This window comes from Ursus arctos, unplaced genomic scaffold (genome assembly GCF_023065955.2).
Source record: "Ursus arctos isolate Adak ecotype North America unplaced genomic scaffold, UrsArc2.0 scaffold_1, whole genome shotgun sequence".
NCBI classification, from domain to species: Eukaryota; Metazoa; Chordata; class Mammalia; order Carnivora; family Ursidae; genus Ursus; species Ursus arctos.
Genome location: NW_026622763.1, coordinates 18,930,300 through 18,949,310, shown reverse-complemented (window position 1 = coordinate 18,949,310; position 19,011 = coordinate 18,930,300). Strand labels below are relative to the sequence as shown.

At 42.4% G+C, this 19,011-nt stretch overlaps 1 long non-coding RNA gene across 4 annotated transcripts in view; it reads left to right on the top strand.

The window, feature by feature from the left end:
- Nucleotides 1-19,011, top strand: part of LOC125281353 (uncharacterized) — a 168,848-nt gene that overhangs the window by 145,188 nt on the left and 4,649 nt on the right. The window contains exon 5 of one of the 4 annotated variants that reach the window (XR_007188519.2): nucleotides 10,723-17,784. The exons of the other annotated variants lie outside the window; for them this stretch is intronic. This is a non-coding gene — a long non-coding RNA (uncharacterized LOC125281353). Of the gene's footprint in view, nucleotides 1-10,722; nucleotides 17,785-19,011 lie in introns of those variants that run through there. 4 annotated transcript variants of the gene reach the window in all.

The following is a 19,011-nucleotide window of genomic DNA, read 5'->3' as shown; positions in this document are numbered from 1 at the left end:
TGTAGTGCAGGATTAGGCCAGGAGTGGGGAGAGGGGACATTCCAATTATTGCCCCCTGCCCCAAGCCCCCTGGGTCCAGTACAAAAATGAGTAGCTTGATTTCTGAGGCCACTGGTAAGAACATGCTGGTTTGGAGGAAGGATCTACCTGTTGAGACTAAACTCCAGAAAACAGGCCAAATGCGGTCAATCAAGCTGCAGACATTAGCACAATGAAACGAAGGGATGCGACGAACGCAGATGAGTGAGAATGCTGGTAGACCTCCAATGAGTCTTACTGTGTATTATGATGGCATCTGACAACTGTTTCCACAGTGCCAAGGGGGGGTGGGATCCAGGCTCCCACAGGGCCGATGTTCAGGAAGGTCCACTGAGAAGGGTAAGAGGTGCAGCTGTGTTCAGATCAGGCTCCAGTGTCAGCTGTGGCAGAGAATAAATGCGTGCGTGCTTGTTTAAGCCCATGCTATCCCAGAGGTATAGAGTTGGAATTAAACTAGGGGTGGGGCAGAGGCGAGAGCCTGTGCACTTGGGCTTTGCAGACAGACAGACAGAGGTGACTTTGCAGCCTTGTGCTGCTCCTTCCTAGTCGCATGTCCTCAGTCGAGTTGCTTCTGTATTAGGATGCTTTGGGTTCCATATAACAAGATTCTCAACTAGACTGGCTAAATTTATAAGGATATTTTGCTTTACTTGAGAAGAAGCGCAGAGGTAGACAGTACCAGGCTCAGCAAGACAATCAAAGACCAAACTTTTCTCATCCTTTCCTTCTTCCATCCTCAGGCACATCCCATCCTTCCCCACTTTATGACTGCCATAAGACTGACAAAGCTGCTGGCTTTATCTCCTCTCCTGATAATATCTAAAGCATGAAGCAACAGGGCCAAGGTATTAAGGGCTTTCTCTTCTCTCATCAGGGAGAAAACACTTTTCCAGGAATTCCCAGCAGACTTCCCCTTATGTGTCTCATGCCCATGTCTGTAGCAATCATGGGTAGAGTGGAGTATGGTTATCCAAACCGGCTTTGACTAATTCTGACTCACTGATTCACTGTAAGCTGGGCTCATTGCCGCCCCTCAACAAAATCAGGCCCTGTTAACAAGGAGGCAAGCGAGAGTTGCCCTGGGGTGGGCAGCCAGCAATGCCTGAGTCTCAATGGCTTCATTGAGAATAATTGGTAATAACAGTACCTGCCTCACTAGGTTGGAATGAGGATAAAATGAAATAACAGAAGTAGAGCACCTGGGATATAATGAGTACTCAGTTCACTTCCTTTTATAAGTAAGACTAGACTCTTAATACTAGCAGGGACCTCAAAGGTTAGCTACACCAACCATTCCTTTTTTGGGTCACAGAGCAAATGGGTGTTAGAACCAGACGCAGGAAAGAGATGGCAGTGGCTTAGAAAACAGTGGGGTAAAGATCAGACTAGGAATACAGTATGAGGGTCTTGCCATCAGGTTTTGCTGATGGCTTAGGTATATAGGTGTGAAAGAGCTGAATCAGGATGCGTCAGGGTTTTTAGATGTTGCCATGTGCTGAGATGGGAAACCTGTGGTGGACTGGAGGGGGTGGTGGTTAGAATTACTGTGGCTAAAATGGGAAGAAAGGCATTTGAAGTTTTCAAACATCCTTATCTTCAAATTCTTTGTTTTACAGGTTTAGGATTGATTTATATCATATAGAATAATGGGAAATTTCTAAATCCATAGAAATAAAAGATGTTTGGAGATTTCCATGCAACTTAGCTTCTTACAAATTTCCCAGGATTCTCAAAGTATACAAACATAGTGATTCGAAGGGGCACATGCACCCCAATGTTTATAGCAACAATGTCCTCAATAGCCAAAATATGGAAAGAGCCCAGATGTCCATTGACAGAAGAATGGATAAAGAAGATGTGGTACACACACACACACACACATGCGCATGCACAGTGGAATATTACTAAGCCATCAAAAAGAATGGAATCTAGCCATTTGCAGTGACGTGGATGGAAACTAGAGGGTATTATGCTAAGTGAAATAAGCCAGTCAGAGAAACACAAATACCATATGATCTCACTCATATGTGGAATTTAAGAAACAAAACTGATAAACATAGGGGAAGGGAAGGAAAAATAAACTAAGATGAAAACAGAGAGGGAGGCAAACCATAAAGAGACTCTTAACTATAGAAAAAAACTGAGGAAATGGGTGGGTGGATGGGGTAACTGGGTGATGGGCATTAAGGGGGGCACTTGATGTAATGAGCACTGAGTATTCTATGCAACTTATGAATCACTAAATTCTACCCCTGAAACTAATAATACAGTATATGTTAACTAAATTGAATTTAAATAAAAAAATAAAAATTAATCTAAAATACTTATTACTAAATAGTAAAACAGGTCACAGAACAATAAGAATTATATGATCTCATTTATGTAACAAAAAATAATATATGTGTGCATGTGTTTTTAACGTTTTATGAACATTTAATAATGTATTATTGTTATATTCTTGAAGAATGTTAATTATCAAAAAGGTAAAAAAATTTCCCAGGATTCTGCTACCTAATGCTTACATCTGATCAATCTTTTAAAAAGTCAAATTAATGTTTAAAAATAGTCTCTGCTTTGTGAATTTAACATGCCTTCTCTTTGACTCACTCCATTTGGCACAAACAAAGGATGAAAATCAACTCATCATTGCCTTTCTGTAGTCCCTGGAGGCTTCTGAACCCTGTGTTTAAGAGCTCCAATTCCTGCTTCCCCTAGAGTGATAGTTTTTCTTAATTTAGGGGACACCAAAGGCAGGGTCTTGAATGCAACCCAGGGAGGTTGGTTTTGCTTACCTGCTCAAGAGCACACTTTCAAATACTGGTTCTTCAGCAGCCAGGCCAGATGTGGTCCTTATCAAACTGAGTAGATGCATCCTCTGAGAACTGGTTAGCCACAGCATCTTCAATCACCCTGCCTTCGAGTGGTCACCATTGGTTGGGGTCATGGGAGCCAAGAAAAATATAAATCAGAGAAGGAACTTTGAGAATCCTTAAACTTAGGGTTCTGAGCCTTGCCTGTAATTAGAATCAAGTTGGGGGATCTTCCAAGAATACTGATGCCTAGGTTTCACTACCAGAGATTATGATGCAGTTATTTGGGTTGTGGTCAGGGCATAAATAATTTTTAAACTTTCTCCCAGTGATTCTAACATGCAGCCAGGATTAAGAACCACTGACTTTGCTCCATTTTCCCTTTACAGCTAAACTCATTGAGTCCCAGAACTAGAATAAGGCCACATGACTCATTAGGTGGTATATGAGGATTCAAACTCAGGTTTCACAAATCTTCACTATCAGTAGTTTTAAGAAGAGGGGAGCATTGCCAGAAAGAAAAGAGGGGAAGACCAATTTAAAGGTTTGGTGGGAATGCTTCTGAATTCACCGAATTCTAAATAATTTATTATGGTTCGTCTAGAAGTTGTGGTTAGATCACTTTAAAATGTGCCCTAGTGAAAGGGCATGGTATAGGGAACTGTAGACACCAACTCTGGTCACCCTTTCTCCTTCAAAGTCATGCCATCCCTTGGGTGTGGTGCTCCTCACTCTGGGCAAACAGAATTTAAGTGTGAAAGAACAGAGCGCACAGAGAATGCTGGACTTTTGATCTTGTGTTCAAGGGGCTGAAGAACTGTGAATGAGAATAGGACACATGTGCTCATGACACTGAAGAGAGACATTAGACAACTTTATAGGAACCAATTAACGAAAGTCAAGCATTGTAACACTATGCCTGGCGGTTCAAGAAGGTAATATAAGAAGATCCTGAACTCACCTCCTCCCACAGACACACTGAGTCTACAGATACATATGGAGCAATTTCCTCATTAAAAAACATGAAGACTGGCTGAGTGGTGACTACACATTGGGCAAACAAGAAAAAAAAAAAAAACTACACTGAAGCAGGTAAGAGAGACTAGGACACAATCTCACATAAACTCTAATCCAAGTGCAGCAACCCACAACCAGGAGAAAACCCAAAACCCAGAGATTCTGTCCAAGGAGCAAAAGGTTCAGACTCCACATAAGGCACCTAGATTTCAGGACCTGCACCTGAGAGAAAAGTCCCTGAAACATCTAACTTTGAAAACCAACAGGGCTCGTATCCCAAGATCCATAAGATTGTAGTGATCTGAGAAATGGTTTTTAAAAGGGCTAAAGAACTCTGACTTAGCTGCCCTGGGGCCCAGCTCAGAGGCAGTCAGTCATGCCCAGACTTTGTGAAGTGAAGAAAGCTAACCTGCTAATATTAAAGTGCCAGCTTGAAGGGTAGGCATCTATTTAAAACACACATCTAGGAGCCTGCTGGAACACTCTCTAGGGATGGAGTCTGGTGGACACATCTTTGAGCCCTCCCTTTGCTGTGCTCCAGAACACCTTTGTATCTCCTGGAAGGGAGCTTTTTCATGTGTCTGGTGCCCCAATCTTTGTGACTGCCACCCAGAGGATGCCTCTTGACTTCCTGACTCTGGAGGCCAGGGGAGCTTGCTTTCCAGGCTGTATGGGACTGTAATAATCCATGTCATCCAGAAAAGAGCTCATACCCCTGTCTGGCACCCTGATTTTTGGTGCCACCCAGGACTCCAATAGAGAAGGAGTTCTTAAACAGCTACCACCCCAGGGTGCACCAAGAAGCAACAGACTCAAGAGCTTCATCTTTCTGTGTAAGAAGACTGTTAGCTTATCATCATGGCTGTGGCTTGAGGGATAGGCTTCCTATTTAAAACACATCTAGGAGCTAATTGTAATCCTTTCCAGACACCACAGAGGGTAGAAACTCTATATTCTCCTTCTGCTGTGCTCCAGAGCATCAGTGTCTTCTGGAGAGGAGCTTTACATGTGGCTGGTGCCCTGGTTTTTGCAGCTGCCACCCAAGGGATGCCCCTTGGTTACCTTGCTCTGGTGGCCAGGGGGGCTTGCATTCCTGGGTCCTATAGGACTGTGGCAATTGGAGACAGTTCTTGGCAGGCTGCCACCCTCAGGGCACTATGCAGATGGCAGACTGAGGCACACCTCCCCTCCCAGTTTTCTGTAAGGAAACCACTTGGTTTGTCCAGGAGCTTTTGTTTGAGGCTTCAGGTTTAGCACACATTTAGTGGCCAGTGGGGTTGCACTCAGGAAATGTAGGATGTGGACGCCATCTTTGCACTCTCCCTCTGTCTTGCTCCAGCTTGCTAGTAACTCTCAGAGAAAAGCTTATACACTGCCAGAGCCCTGAGCTTTGTGACTGCCACCCAGGGAATACCTCTGGATCACCTGGCCAGCAAGGCTTATGCTTGCAGACCCGTTGGACTATATATATTTGCATACTTCTGAAAGCTGCTGCTTTAGGGTCTGGCTTTCAAATAGCCCAAATCTAGGTGCTGAGATCCTCCACTTAAGGACAGGGACAGGTCTTGGCACATCCTCAACTACCAGGAGTCATTAAAGTATAATAGGCTGCTTGGATAAGCACAAAGACTGGAGAGATGACAAAGAGCTGGGGCAGGGTTGAATAGTAAGATTCATCTTCTACACAAGGCACCCCTTCAAGACCAGGAGAGGTTGTTGTTTCATCTGCTGTATAGAAACCAACACCGAGAGTCAAGCAAAATGAAGAAAGAGAAGAACACGTTCCAAATGAAAGAACAAGATAAAACCATAGGGGAAAAATTTTTAATGAAGGAGAGATAAGTAATTCACCTGACAAAGACTTCAAAGTGATGGTCATAAAGATCTCACCAAACTGGGGAGAAGAATGGATAAACACAATGCGAACTTTAGTGAAGAGATGGAGAATAGAAGAACATACTAAGTAGAAGCCACATAACTGAAGAACACTATAAATGAGCTGAAAAGTAGTCTAGAGGGGTTCAACAGCAGACTAGCTGAAGCAGAAGAAAAATTAGTCAACTCAAAAACAAAGCAGTGAGACTCACCTAATCAGAGCAGCAATAACCAAAACCAAACAAACAAAAAACCAAGAATGAAAAAAAGTAAAAATAGCTGAGGTTGCTTATGGCACAACATCAAACAGACTAACATTCACATAAGAGGGCTCCCAGCAGGAGAAAAAAGAGAGAAAGGGGCAGAAATTTTGTTTGAAGAAATAATGGCTGAAAATTTTCATAACCCAGGGAAGAAAACAGATATCCAGACTCAGGAAGCACCGAGAGTAAAACATTAGATGAACCCAAAGAGACCCACACTGAGACACACTATAATTAAAATGTCAAAAGTTAAAGACAAGGAGAGACTCTTGAAGGCAGCAAGAGAAAAGTAACTTATTACATAAAAGGGAACCTTCATAAGACTATCAGCAGATTTTTCAGCAGAAATGTTGCAGACCAGGAGTGACATGATATATTCAAAGTGCTTAGAGAAACTAAGTTCCAACCAAGAATACTTTATCCAGAAAACTTGTTATTCAGAATTGAAAGAAAGATATTTTCCAGACAATCAAATGCTAAAGTAGTTCATCGCTACTGAACTGGCTTTCCAAGAAATGTTAAAAGGACATCTTGAAGCTGAATAAAAAGGGCACTAATTGGTGACAAGAAACATGAAAGAGTAAATTTCACTGAAAAGGTAAATATATAGCAAAGATAGTGGGTTAATCACTTATATAGCCAGTATGAAGGTTAAAAGACAAAAGTAGTAAAAACTTAGAATGAGATCAAACTTCAGTTGTTATCAACTTGAAATAGACTGTTATGGATATAAGTGGTTATATGTAAGCCTCATCGTAACCACAAAGCAAAAACCTGTAGTAAATACACAAAAGAGAAAGGGGTATAAGCATACCACTAAAGAAATTCATCAAATCACAAAGGAAGAGAGCAAGGAAAGAAAAAAGGAACAGAGAAGAACTATCAAAATAGCCAGTACACAACAAAATGGCAACATAACTGTTAATAATTCCTTTATGTGTAGATGGACTAAACTGTCCAATTGGAAGACATGGAGCGGCTAAATAGATTTTTTTTTTTGAAAGGCCCATCTGTATGCTGCCTACAGGAGACTCACCTCAAATGTTAAGACCCACACACTTAAAGTGAAGGAATAGAAAAAGATATTCCATGAAAATGGAAACCAAAAGAAAGTGGGAGTAGCTATATGCATATACAGACAAAACAGACTTTAAAACAAAGACTGTAATAAGAGACAAAGATGGACATCACATAATGATAAAGAGATCAATCTAACAAGGGGGATATAACATTTGTAAATATTTATGCACCCAACATAGGGCACCTAAATATATAAAACAAGTTATTAACAGACATAAAGGGAGAAGCTGAGAGCAACACAATAATATCAGGGGATTTAATACCCCCACATACATCAATGGTTAGGTCATCTAAGCATAAATCAATGAGGAAACATTGGCATTAAACTATACATTAGATCATATGGACTTAATTGGTATATACAGAATATTCCATCCAAAAGCAATAGAATACACATTCTTCTCAAGTGCACACAGAACGTTTTCCATGATAGATCACATATTAAGCTACAAAACAAGTCTCAATACATCTAAGAGGATTAAAATTGTATCAAGCATCTTTTCTGACCACAATGGTATGAAACTAGAAATTAATTACATGAAGAAAACTGTAAAGTTCACAAATTTGTGGAGATTGAACCACATACTACTCACCAACCAATGAATCAAAGAAGAAATCAAAAGAGAAATCAAAAAATGTCTTGAGACAAATGAAAATGGAAATGTAACAAAATGTGTGGGATGCAGCAAAAGCAATTCTAAGAGGGAGGTCTGTAGTGATAAATGCGTACCCCAAGAACAAGAAAAGTCTCAAACAACTTAACTTTACAACTTAGGGAAATAGAAAAAGAACATGTGAAGTCCAAAGTTAGTAGAAGGAGGGAAATAATAAAGACCAGAGCAGAAATAAATGAAATAGAGTCTAAAAAGAAAATAGAGAAGATCAGTGAAACTAAGAGCTGGCTCTTTGAAACGATAAACAAAATTGATAAGCCTTTAGCTAGACTCACCAAGAAAAAAAGAGAGAGGACTCAAATAAATAAAATCAGAAATGGGAGAGGAGAAGTTACAACTGATACCGCAGAAATACAGAGTCACAAGACTGTTATGAACAATGATAACGGCAACAAATTGGACAACTTAGAAGAAATGGATATATTCCTAGAAACATACAACCTATCAAGATTTAATTACAATGAAGTAGAAAATCTGAATAGACCAATTACTAGTAAGGAGATTGAATCAGTAATCAAAAACCTACCCTCAAAAGTCCAGGACCAGATGGCTTCACTGAGGAATCCTACCAAATATTCAAAGAAATATTAATACCTATTCTCCTCAAACTCTTCTTTTTTTAAAGATTTTATTTATTTATTCGACAGAGATAGAGACAGCCAGTGAGAGAGGGAACACAAGCAGGGGGAGTGGGAGAGGAAGAAGCAGGCTCCCAGCGGAGGAGCCTGATGTGGGGCTCGATCCCATAACGCCGGGATCACGCCCTGAGCCGAAGGCAGACGCTTAACCGCTGTGCCACCCAGGCGCCCCTCTCTTCAAACTCTTGCAAGAACTCAAAGAGGAGGGAACTCTTTTGAACCCATTCTTTGAGGTCAGCATCACCCTAATTCTAAAACTAGACAAGGGGACCATAAGAAAAGAAAATTACAGGCCAATATTCCTGATGGATATAGATGCAAAAATCCTCCACAAAATATTAGCAAAATGAATTTAACAATCCATTAAGAGGATTATACACCATGATCAAGTGGGATTTATTCCATGAATGAGAGAATGGTTCAACATACAAAATCCATCAATATAATATACCACATTAACAAAATGAAGGATAAAAATCCTATGATCACTTCAATAGATGCAGAAAAAGTTTTAACAAAATTCAACATTCATTTATGGCAAAAACTCTCAACAAAGTGGGTGTGGAAGGAACATAATGTAACAAAGGCTTTATATGACAAACCCACAGCAAACATCATACCCAATGGTGAAAACCTGAGAGCCTTTCCTCTAAGGTCAGGAACAAGACAAGGATGCCCATTCTCATCACTTCTATTTAACATAGTATTGGAAGTCCTAGCCAGAGCAATTAGGTGGGGGAAAAAAGCCATCCAAATTAGAAAGGAAGAAGTAAAACTGTCACCATTTACAAATGACACGATATTATATAAAGAAATCCCTAAAGACTCTACCAAAAAACCTTTTAGAACTAATAAATGAATTTCAGTAAAATTGCAGGATACAATGCCTTATTGAAATGGCTAGAACCCGTAGTATAATGTTAATTGGGAGGGGTGAAAAGGACCTCCTTGCCTTGTTCCTGGTCTCAGGAATAAGCCAGTTTCATATTAAGCATGGAGTTAGCTGTATGTTTTTTACAGATATCCTTGTTCAGATTGAAGAAGTCCCATCAATTTTATTGAGAGCTTTTATCATGAATGTGTGTTGCATTTTATCAAATGCATTTTTAAACAAGTATTAGTGATTTAATAGGGTTAATATTGGAATTAGACCATGAGTGGAGCTAGGAGAGGGAGTTCTGGAAGGCTGTTGCTGAAGGGTCAGAGGAAAAGTCATTAAAGACATGCTGCTAGATTCAGATTGCTAATATTTTAAGAATATTTGTATCTGTGTTCTTGTGGGTATTAGTTTTCTTATGATGTCTGTCTGGCTTTGTTGTTAGGATAATACCAGCTTTATATGATGAATTAGGAAGTGTTCATGTGTCCTTAATTTTCTGAAAGCTAATGTAGCATGGTATTGTTACTTCTTTAAAAATGAGATGAAATAATCCAAGTGAATTTTTAAAAGCTTATTTCAGATAATATCCCTTTAGCTGAAAATCCTTCTGTTGATTTCTATTCCATTTCGATTAAGATCCAAACACCTCGCTTTGCTTACAAAAATCCTGCATGTTCTCTTTCTACTGTTCCAAACTCATCTTTTTCTGTCCACCATGATCTCCCACTGGATCCAGCCACCTTAGCCTCTTATGTGTCCGTCAAGCATATGGATCTTGCTCTAACCATGGCCAACTCGCTTCCACCTCTGGGCCTTTGCATAGCTGCTACCTCTGCCTGCCCGTAGGTTGCCTGGGACATTTCACCATTGGCACCATCTTGTTTTTCAGATCTCAGCCTGAAGCTTGCCTCCTTTCTAAAGAAGAGGCCAGACTAAAGTATCTCATCACTCTATCACATCACCCTATTTTAATTCCCTGCGTAACAGTTAACCATACCCTGGAGTATTTCTTGTTTATTTACTCTCTCTTCTCATTTGAATGAAATGAAAGCTCCTTAAGAGCAAGAACCTCATGTTTTTTCTTGCCAATGTCTTCCCACTCTCAGGGACAGTGCGGACTCATGGTAGGTGATAAGGAATATTGGTCGAACACATGAACATCAATAACAACAATAATTGCTGCTCGTTGTGAGCAGGCACTGATTTAAGAACCAGGCACTGATTGAAGTGTTTATAAATACCGCTTAATTTAATTCTCTATAATAACTCTAAGTACAGATAATATCTCCCTCTATTAAGTGAGAAGGAAATGAAACTCAGAGAGTCTAAATGATATGTTTATGGCCATGTAGCTGTCAGAGCGCGAAGCCAGGGCACGCCCTGTTTTTGTCTGATGTCAGAGCCTGAGCTGATCTGTACCTGGACATACATTCTTGTTGCTTACAGGGAGGAAGAGCTGATCCACCAAGTTACAGGTAGTGACCCGGGGCTGACAAATCTTTGTGAAAGCCCGGGGTGAGCCCCTTTGTTGTGAGCCGTGATCTGCATGGACCTGAGGAATGGCTGCAAAGGTTCTCACACCCCAGACCATCTTGCTGAGAAGCATACATCCTCAGACTACACTCAGGCTGGGCTTTCACATCCTTTTTTTTGAAACTGGATTCGCTTTTTTAAACACAGCTGACTTCATCTTTTACATGATGCAAATTCTTATTCCTATCTTTGTGAAACTCGTCAGTGTCCTCATGATCTCCACATGTTTGTGAGCTCGAGTGCGGGCTGTTTTAGACAGTCCAGCCACAGAAGCTAATAATAACTAAGAAGCACTTGAGAGCTTCTCCTGCTCCAAGCACCACACTAAGAACTTCTGAGGGATGATCTCATGTCATCCTCACAACAGCCCCAGGAAGTAGCTCTGGTTATTAGCCTGTTTTGTGGATTACAACTCTGAAACTCAAAGGGGTTAAATCAGATACCCCAAATCACATAACTAGTCCATGGCAGGGCTGGCACAGGATAGGAACCTAGGTTTGTTTGTTTTACTTTTGCATAACAGGGATAAAATAAAGGTAATGATGATGATAACTCCCAGCACTGTGATGGGCACTTGAATAGGGAATACTGTTGGGGCACACTGGGTACCCTTTAATTTGCCATATACCCCGCCTCCAGCTGCTGTGAGTTTTGGCTGCACCCAGCTCTCATCTACTTCTTTCTTCGGAGCACTGGGCTGCCTAGAAATGACTGCTTTCCCTCTGGAGGTAACCCTCAGCCAATGACAGACAGATATGGGGTGCACAAACCTAGTTCCTTGTCTTGAGGCAGGATAACTCTGTGGTGCCGTAGGTGCTACTGAGCTGAATAAATTCAGCTGAACCTGCATCGTTCTTGGCTTCTTCCTCTGTTTTATCCTGCTTCTTTCTGTCTCCTTCTCCTTCTCCTGAGAGCACTCCCACCAGGAATCCCCATCTCAGGTCCTACTTCTGTAGAACCTTGGAAAAGCCTGAAGAGCCCAGAACTACTGTCTTTATTTTACAGAGTGAGAACATGAAGCTGGAGGTGCTGTCTCCACTTTTAAAGACACTCCCTCTCGTTCTCGGAGGAGTGACATCACCTGGGCTCCCTGCCCACCAGGGAGTGCTTTCCTTAGCTTCCCTCTTTGAATTTACTGCCTTCCAAGGATAAGAGGAGCAATTTTACCTTCATAGGCTCTACACCTTCTGCTCACTCTCCCTTATCCTCATTCTTTCCCAACTCCTGAGTTGTCATTCTCTCTCAGCAGCCACTATGAACCATGGCTATCAGACACATATAGACAAGCTGGGGGCTGAGGTAGTCATGGATTGTTGGTGCCGAGCCTGATTTTTCCCCTGTCCCTTGCAATGATAGCACACCCTGCCCCCGTTCTTCAGTCACAGGGTAGGCAGGTGATCCAGGCTGGACCAGTGAACCATCCCGGACCAGTGAACCATCCCCTACTGGTTGCAGAGATTGGTTCAGAAATGAGTGCATGACCAAGCCAAGCTAATCAGAGCCCTTCCTTGGGACTGTTTTGGGGACATCAGGGGGAAAGACAGCCTCCTGCTTCTGACATGCTATAAAGATTTGAATCTGAGGCTGTCAGTGGCCGTCTTCCCTGCTGCATGGGAAAAAAAAGCCCTATGAGGTCATGGAGAATAAGGTAACATCCAGGGACCAAAAGCACCAAGAGGCAGAGAGAGAGAAATCTTGAGAACACTGAAGCATTCCTAGGTCACCTAATGTACCCTTTCCTTCCTGCTTACACAAGTCAGGGTGGGCCTACCATTGATTTCTGCCTGTGACACCTGAAAAAATTATGATTAACAGTGAGCCCAGCTAGATGCCACTTCTAGACACAAGAATTCCTGGGGGCAGGCTAGATTTCCCCCCAGCAGCTCAGTCATCAGAGGGGGAGGATTAGGACTAGAAATAATGTCTCCTGACTCCTTATTCCAACCCTCCAGCTTTTCCAGGGAGATAGCTACCAGGCCTTGTGCCTGGTAGTGAATGACCAGGATGTGGATCACCTGGAAGGGAGCTCAGAGCTGAGGAATCTGATCCAGTGAGAATCCTGCAGACAGAGCCATCTGTCTCAGGTCTTTTCAGCAGTGAAAGATCTGGAGTTGAAGTTGGAAGAAGGAGCTAATACTCAGGGTGAGGCGGGGAGTGCTGATCAGAGTTTGTGCAGGTGGGATCCAGCCACAGTGCTGGCTCTGGGTGAAGCAGGAAGTGCTAGCCAGCTTCCCTCTCTGTCCCCCTGCATCACATGGCCTGCATCTTCTGTGTACATAGCCAACCTTACACTGAAGTCTCTTCTCAAGAGAGGATTGGGTATCGGTCAACTATACCATCATGTAAATTTGGGATGTTGCATGCTTTTCTCCAGGAGAATTTGGAAGCTAGACAGGTGTTTGATTAAAAAACATGCCATTCCCCATTGAAAGACTCTAGGGAGTAATGAGTATAGGAGATATTTCTTGGTGGGAGTGGAAAAAAAACATCCTTCCAGAACCTCTTGTTTTTATATATAAAGATACCCCTGGCTAAAGGTGCTGTGGGGGTCCTTCTCCCCTTCCTGGAAGTACAAGTGCATGATCACAGGTGCCATTTGGAGACGCTATTGTCATTGATGTTGCTAACTCTAGTGGACTGATTTTGACTACTGTCTTGGTTTGAGTTGCTCCTGAGGCAGATCCCAAGATAAGAATTTGAGTACAAGTAATTCATTTGGGAAGTAATCTAAAGAAGTCCTGATAGTGGTAGGAAAGTGAGAAAGAGAAGGGGTGGTAACAAATATGGAATGTATTATCAAGTCAGTTACACCTGTGTCCAACTGAGCCTCAGTCCTCCTGGAGAACTCTGAATGAATGAATGAATGAATGAACGGACATTTGCATGAATGACAGTAATCTCCTATGTGAGTGGTTTGGGGTAGATCAAGGAAAGCGGCTGAGTCCCATGCCTGGACCAACACAGAATGGAGGGGACAAGGAGCTGAGAGAAGAGAACTGCTATACGAGTTGAGATGCAGTAAAATCAGGAGTTCAGTGGGCGTGAGAGCTCAGAGGGTGTCAGGGACAGGTGACCTTGAGAAGACACCCTGGGGGTGTTAGCCCAATTTTGCAGAGTGCATTAAACTCACAGAACCTAGAATGGGGGCTGGATACGCTTTTACTTAATCTTGAATGACAGAGAGACCTCTGCTGACACCCAGGTGAAGATAAACAGGAGCAGCTGAGAGACCTCAGTCCTGGGCCTGGCTGCTTCCACTTGGTGTCAACTTAAGCAAATGTCTTTATGGGGTAGGCCGGATAATGGCCCCTAGTGATGTCCATGTCCTAAACTCCAGAACCTGTGATGTTACCTTAGATGGCAAAGGGGACTTCACTGATGTGGTTAAATTACAAATCTTGAGACAAGAGGATCATCCTGGAGCATTCACATGGTAATCACAAAGGTCCTTATAAGAGGGCATCAGGAAGTTCAAAGTCAGAGACAAGAGGGGGATGTGACCATGGAAACAGAGGGGACTGATGAGGACGGAAGCCAAGGGGTGCTGGCAGCTTGTGGAAGCTGTAAGAGGCAAGGAATGGATTCTCCCCTGGAGCCTCCAGAAGGAACCAGCCCTGCTGACACCTTGATTTTAGCCCTGTAAGACTTGTCCCCAACTTCTGACCCCAGCACTGTATGAAAATACATTCATATTATTTTAAGCCACCATGTTTGTGATTACTTGTTATGGCAGCAATAGGAAACTAATGTACCCCACTCTGCCTCATGTTCCTCATCTATGAAGAGGGTGCTCAGCCAAACTTAGGTGACCTCTGAGGCCCCATCTAACTCTTGTTCTCGTATTTGTGTCTTACAGTTCCTATCCTGGCTTTTTTTGTGCTAGAGAGAATATGTGTCTGTCTTTTTCAGACATTAAGAAATCAAGGTCTGGTGAGATGTAAAGAGGACACACTGCTATGCAGAAATGAACTAGAGAACCCAGTCACTTGTCTCTTCATTCCCATTAGATTAAAAAGTCATAGAACAGGTCCTTCCTGTGTGTATTTTGTTTGGATATAGAACAATCTGAGCCTATTTCAATGGTGTTGGTATCATGAGATGAGAGCTCAAAGTCAGACTCGGAGAGGACTTAAAAGTCAGAGTCAAGGTGATGAGCAATAGCTCATGGTGATGAGTTAGAACCAATTTTCAGGTTTATAAACAGCTACAAAGCCTCATGGTCTCACGAGGTAGTGCCACCCAGGATTACTATTTTGGAATTAAAGTAACATCAGGACATTTTTTCACCTATTAAAGGGCTTTTCATCAGAAGATCTTAAGGTGTATTTCTGCCAATGACTACTTAAAATTTTCAGTCTCCACATGTGAAAAGGGGAAGAATACATCACAGAGGAGAGAGAAGAACAAATTTTCTACCCTTATAAGTGGATTCTTTGGAGAATTAGGTTCTAAAAGCCTGCACAGTACTGAGGAGGACTACACTGGGTACTTTCAATAGGATGATTGTTGTTAATTCACTCTTTTTTCCCCATTAAACCAAAAAAAAAATTATTACATTTGCCTAATACCAGACACTGTTCTAGGCACTTTGGATGCATCAGTGACCAAAGTAGGCAAAAGCCCTTGTTCGAATGGACCACACATTCTAAACATATTTGATGGAGGGTGGCGTTACGGACAGGTCACTTGGGTACAACAAGAAGCTCTGGCTATAGATGGATATAGAATTGGGGGACTGCTGCAGGGCCCATGAGTTGCTTTGCAGCTTGAGTCTTGGGTAGCCATTCCTCCTTCCCACCCACCCAGCTGCATCTCCTTTCAATGGATGTTCATGTGGTCCAGCAGGAAGGGCTGGAACTTGTGGAGCCAGATTCTGGGGTTCCATTCTGGCTCAGCCACCCCCAGCTTTGCAACCTGGGAAAGTCACTTTCAACCTCTCTGAGCCTCAGTTTCCTCAGCTGTAAAGTGGAGAGGATAATGATTACTTTGTACTGGTATTGTATTAAAGAATGGAAAACGCCTTGCCCAGAATAGCTAGGATTCTGTGACCTATTCTCAACTCCTAGATCTGGACTGGGTCAACCCTGGTGCAAACAGTTTTTAAAGGAGATGTGGAACACAGTGGTATAGAGGAATGTTGGGATTGAGGGAGCCAAACCTGTTTGTGGATGGTAATGAGACGGCAGGCACTGGGAAATGGGCACAGCAGGAGAGGGCAAGGTATTCACTGACTCATTCATTCACTTATTTAGCAGATGCTCACCAAATCCTTCTCTGTACACACATGCTCTGTTGGGACTTAGAGAGGCTGAGGGGAAAGATGGGTGCAGTCAGGTGAGACAGATAGGCAGCATTTACAATACAGAGCAGTCATGGGGGCTCTGAGAGAGGCGTGCACTGGTGGGCTTCTGAAAAAGGAGTGGCTCATCTCCCAGCCTGGGCATGGAGAGTTTTCCCAGATCATGCCACCACTGAACTGAAGGGATTAGCCAGGTGCAAGGACATTTCAGGGGGCAGGGGGAAAGCAAGAGTGATGACAGAAGTAGGAGGGAGCTTGGGGGAGCCCAGGGGGAGATGTGAAGGTGCAGAGGCCCTTAAAGGCCCAACATGGAGGGCATTGGCAGTCAGGCTAAGGAGCTTATATAATCTAACCTGAAGTAATGAGGACTAAACTGGTGTTTTAGAACTATTATTCTGACTGCATCATGGAGCGTGAGTGGGGTGGGGAGAGCAGGAAAGAGAGAAGCTCAGTGAGACATTGGGAGGTGACTATGAGGATGGCTTGACTTTAGGAAACCTGGCAGTGAGACCAGACCAGTGGTCTCATGTAGGAGACCCTTTGGCTGCATGTAGGAATCACTTGGACAGCATAAAGAAATCCTGATATCCAGGCCCTAATCCTGGTTAATTAGTTCAGAATATCTTGGGTGGGCTTGGACATGGATTTTAAAAAGCTCCCCAGGTAACTCCACTGAGCAGTCAGGGTGGAAGACCACTGAGTCAGAGAGACAGGAAAGAGGAAATATCTCTGATGGGGTTCTCAGAATTACCCAGGAGCATTTACTAAAGGTGCAGGTTCCCCAGGCCCATCACTGTGCTGGTGATCCTGAATCTCTAGAGCCCTGGTCTGGGTATCTGAGTTCACAAAGCAGTGATTCTTAGCTCCCCAAGGTGGGAAAACCACTGCTCTGTAAGCATAATGAAGGAGGTAACGAACAGAACCAGGGAGGAGCAGAGCTGGAGGGACCACCCATCGGAAGTCTAGGAGAACACGGGAGAAGTGACCGAGGGTCTGTTCAGGCAGGGATGGGAGATCCAAGGGGCTCCATCTGGCCTGGTCAAGGGGTTTCCACTGCATGCTTGGGTTTGGGCTTTGTATTAGTGTACTAAGGCTGCCATTACAAAGTACCATAGATTAGGTGCTTAAACAACAGAAATTTATTTTCTCTCAGTTGTGGAGGCTAGAAGTCCAAGATCAGGGTGTCACTGGGATAGGTTTTTTTCCAAGCCTCTCTCTTTGGCTTGTAGATGGCCTCCTTCTCCCTGTGCCTTTACATGGTCTTCTCTCTGTCGGTGTCCTAATCTTCTGTTCTTATAAGGATACCAGTTATATTGAATTAGGACCCTCCTAATGACCTCATTTTACCCTGATCGCCTCTTTAAAGGTCCTATCTGCAAATATGGTCACTTTCTGAGGTACAGGGAGTGAGTTAGGTCTTTAATATATGAATTTTGTGGGCTACAACTCAGCCCATAACAGGCATCTCTGAGCTGGAAAGGATAATGGGGCAGATGAGGTTCTGACACCAAGGAAGGAGAGCACATAAATAGAATATTTCTATCAAGGGCAGGGCGAGAGAACACAGGCCTGAACAGACAAGGGGGTTTTTAGACTAGACCTCAGAAAGCCTCAGACAGGAGGGAACAGAGACTGGGACCCTCATTCAGGGTCTGTATCAACTCTCTGTCAGGAGATGAATAAAAGGACAAGAGTAATGATAAAAACTAGAAAAATATTATGGAGGGGAGAAAATAAAGAATTGTGTTTATGGTTGTATGCAATGGGAAGGTTTTTCATGGAAAGTTCTTTGAATCACATATTTTGTATTAAGGCTCCAAAATGTTTCCAGGCAACTTTCTAGCTAAGTTTCCGGGTGTTTGAATGAATTCCAGTGTAAAGACAGGGGAACAGCTGGGTAACCGCTGGGCTTCATTTCAATCCTCTGATTCCATCAATTTCAGGTTTCTCCTTGGCCAAATAACATTTCCACATCTCCCAGTCTGAATTCTGTTTCTGCAACTTGCTTTGATTTCCTTTCAATCTAAATCAACAATGAAATATTTACTACCCCCTTGACAGAAGCAGTATAGTGTGTGTGTGTATACTATATATATATTATATATATAATATATATATATATATTTATTTATTTATTAAACAGAATGATAAAAGGAAATTGTTCTTTGGCTAAAGACCAGTAGAAATAGATGTCCTTCGCTAACTTTTAAAGAACATTGTGTCCTCTTGTGTTCATGAACTTTAGGTACAATAAAATCATTTGAAAATGTCTCTTTCAAAAATTACATTGTCTCTTTAAGATGTTGTTCAGAATAAAATGATCATCATAGAATTTTGGTAAAAGAGATGTTTAGAACAATTTAAATGTTCGCCAATTAGGGGAATGGTTAAAGAAATTATTGTTTACCCATATGATGGAATACTTCACAAAAAGCCGAGGTAGATTTATATATAAATAAAGTTGCAGAATAATGTGATCCCATTTTAGTTAAAAATTGAATATATGTGTTTATGTGTATGTAAGTGTATGTTTGGACAAAAAAAAAAAAAGGTCTCAAAGAGTGTTCATTGTAGTGAATAATATGGTGGCCTTCCCAGCATCCATTCCAACCATATCCCATTGTGTAGTAGCTATTTACTCACTTTGGATAGAATTGACTCTGTGCCCAACTCCAGAGGTTGGCCCTATTCATGGCGCTAACTTGGATAATTCTATCCTTTATGCCACACAGATCAATTCAGGAAGGGGAACTGATTTACTCAATACATGGCATTCCCCAGGCCTCAATTAGTGGTTCATAAATCAGCACATAGCCATATTTGGTCCAATCAGAAGGAAGCCTAGGATGTTCACTCTATGGTCGTTGAATTTGTCTCTCTTCCCTCTTTCCTTTCCCTCACTA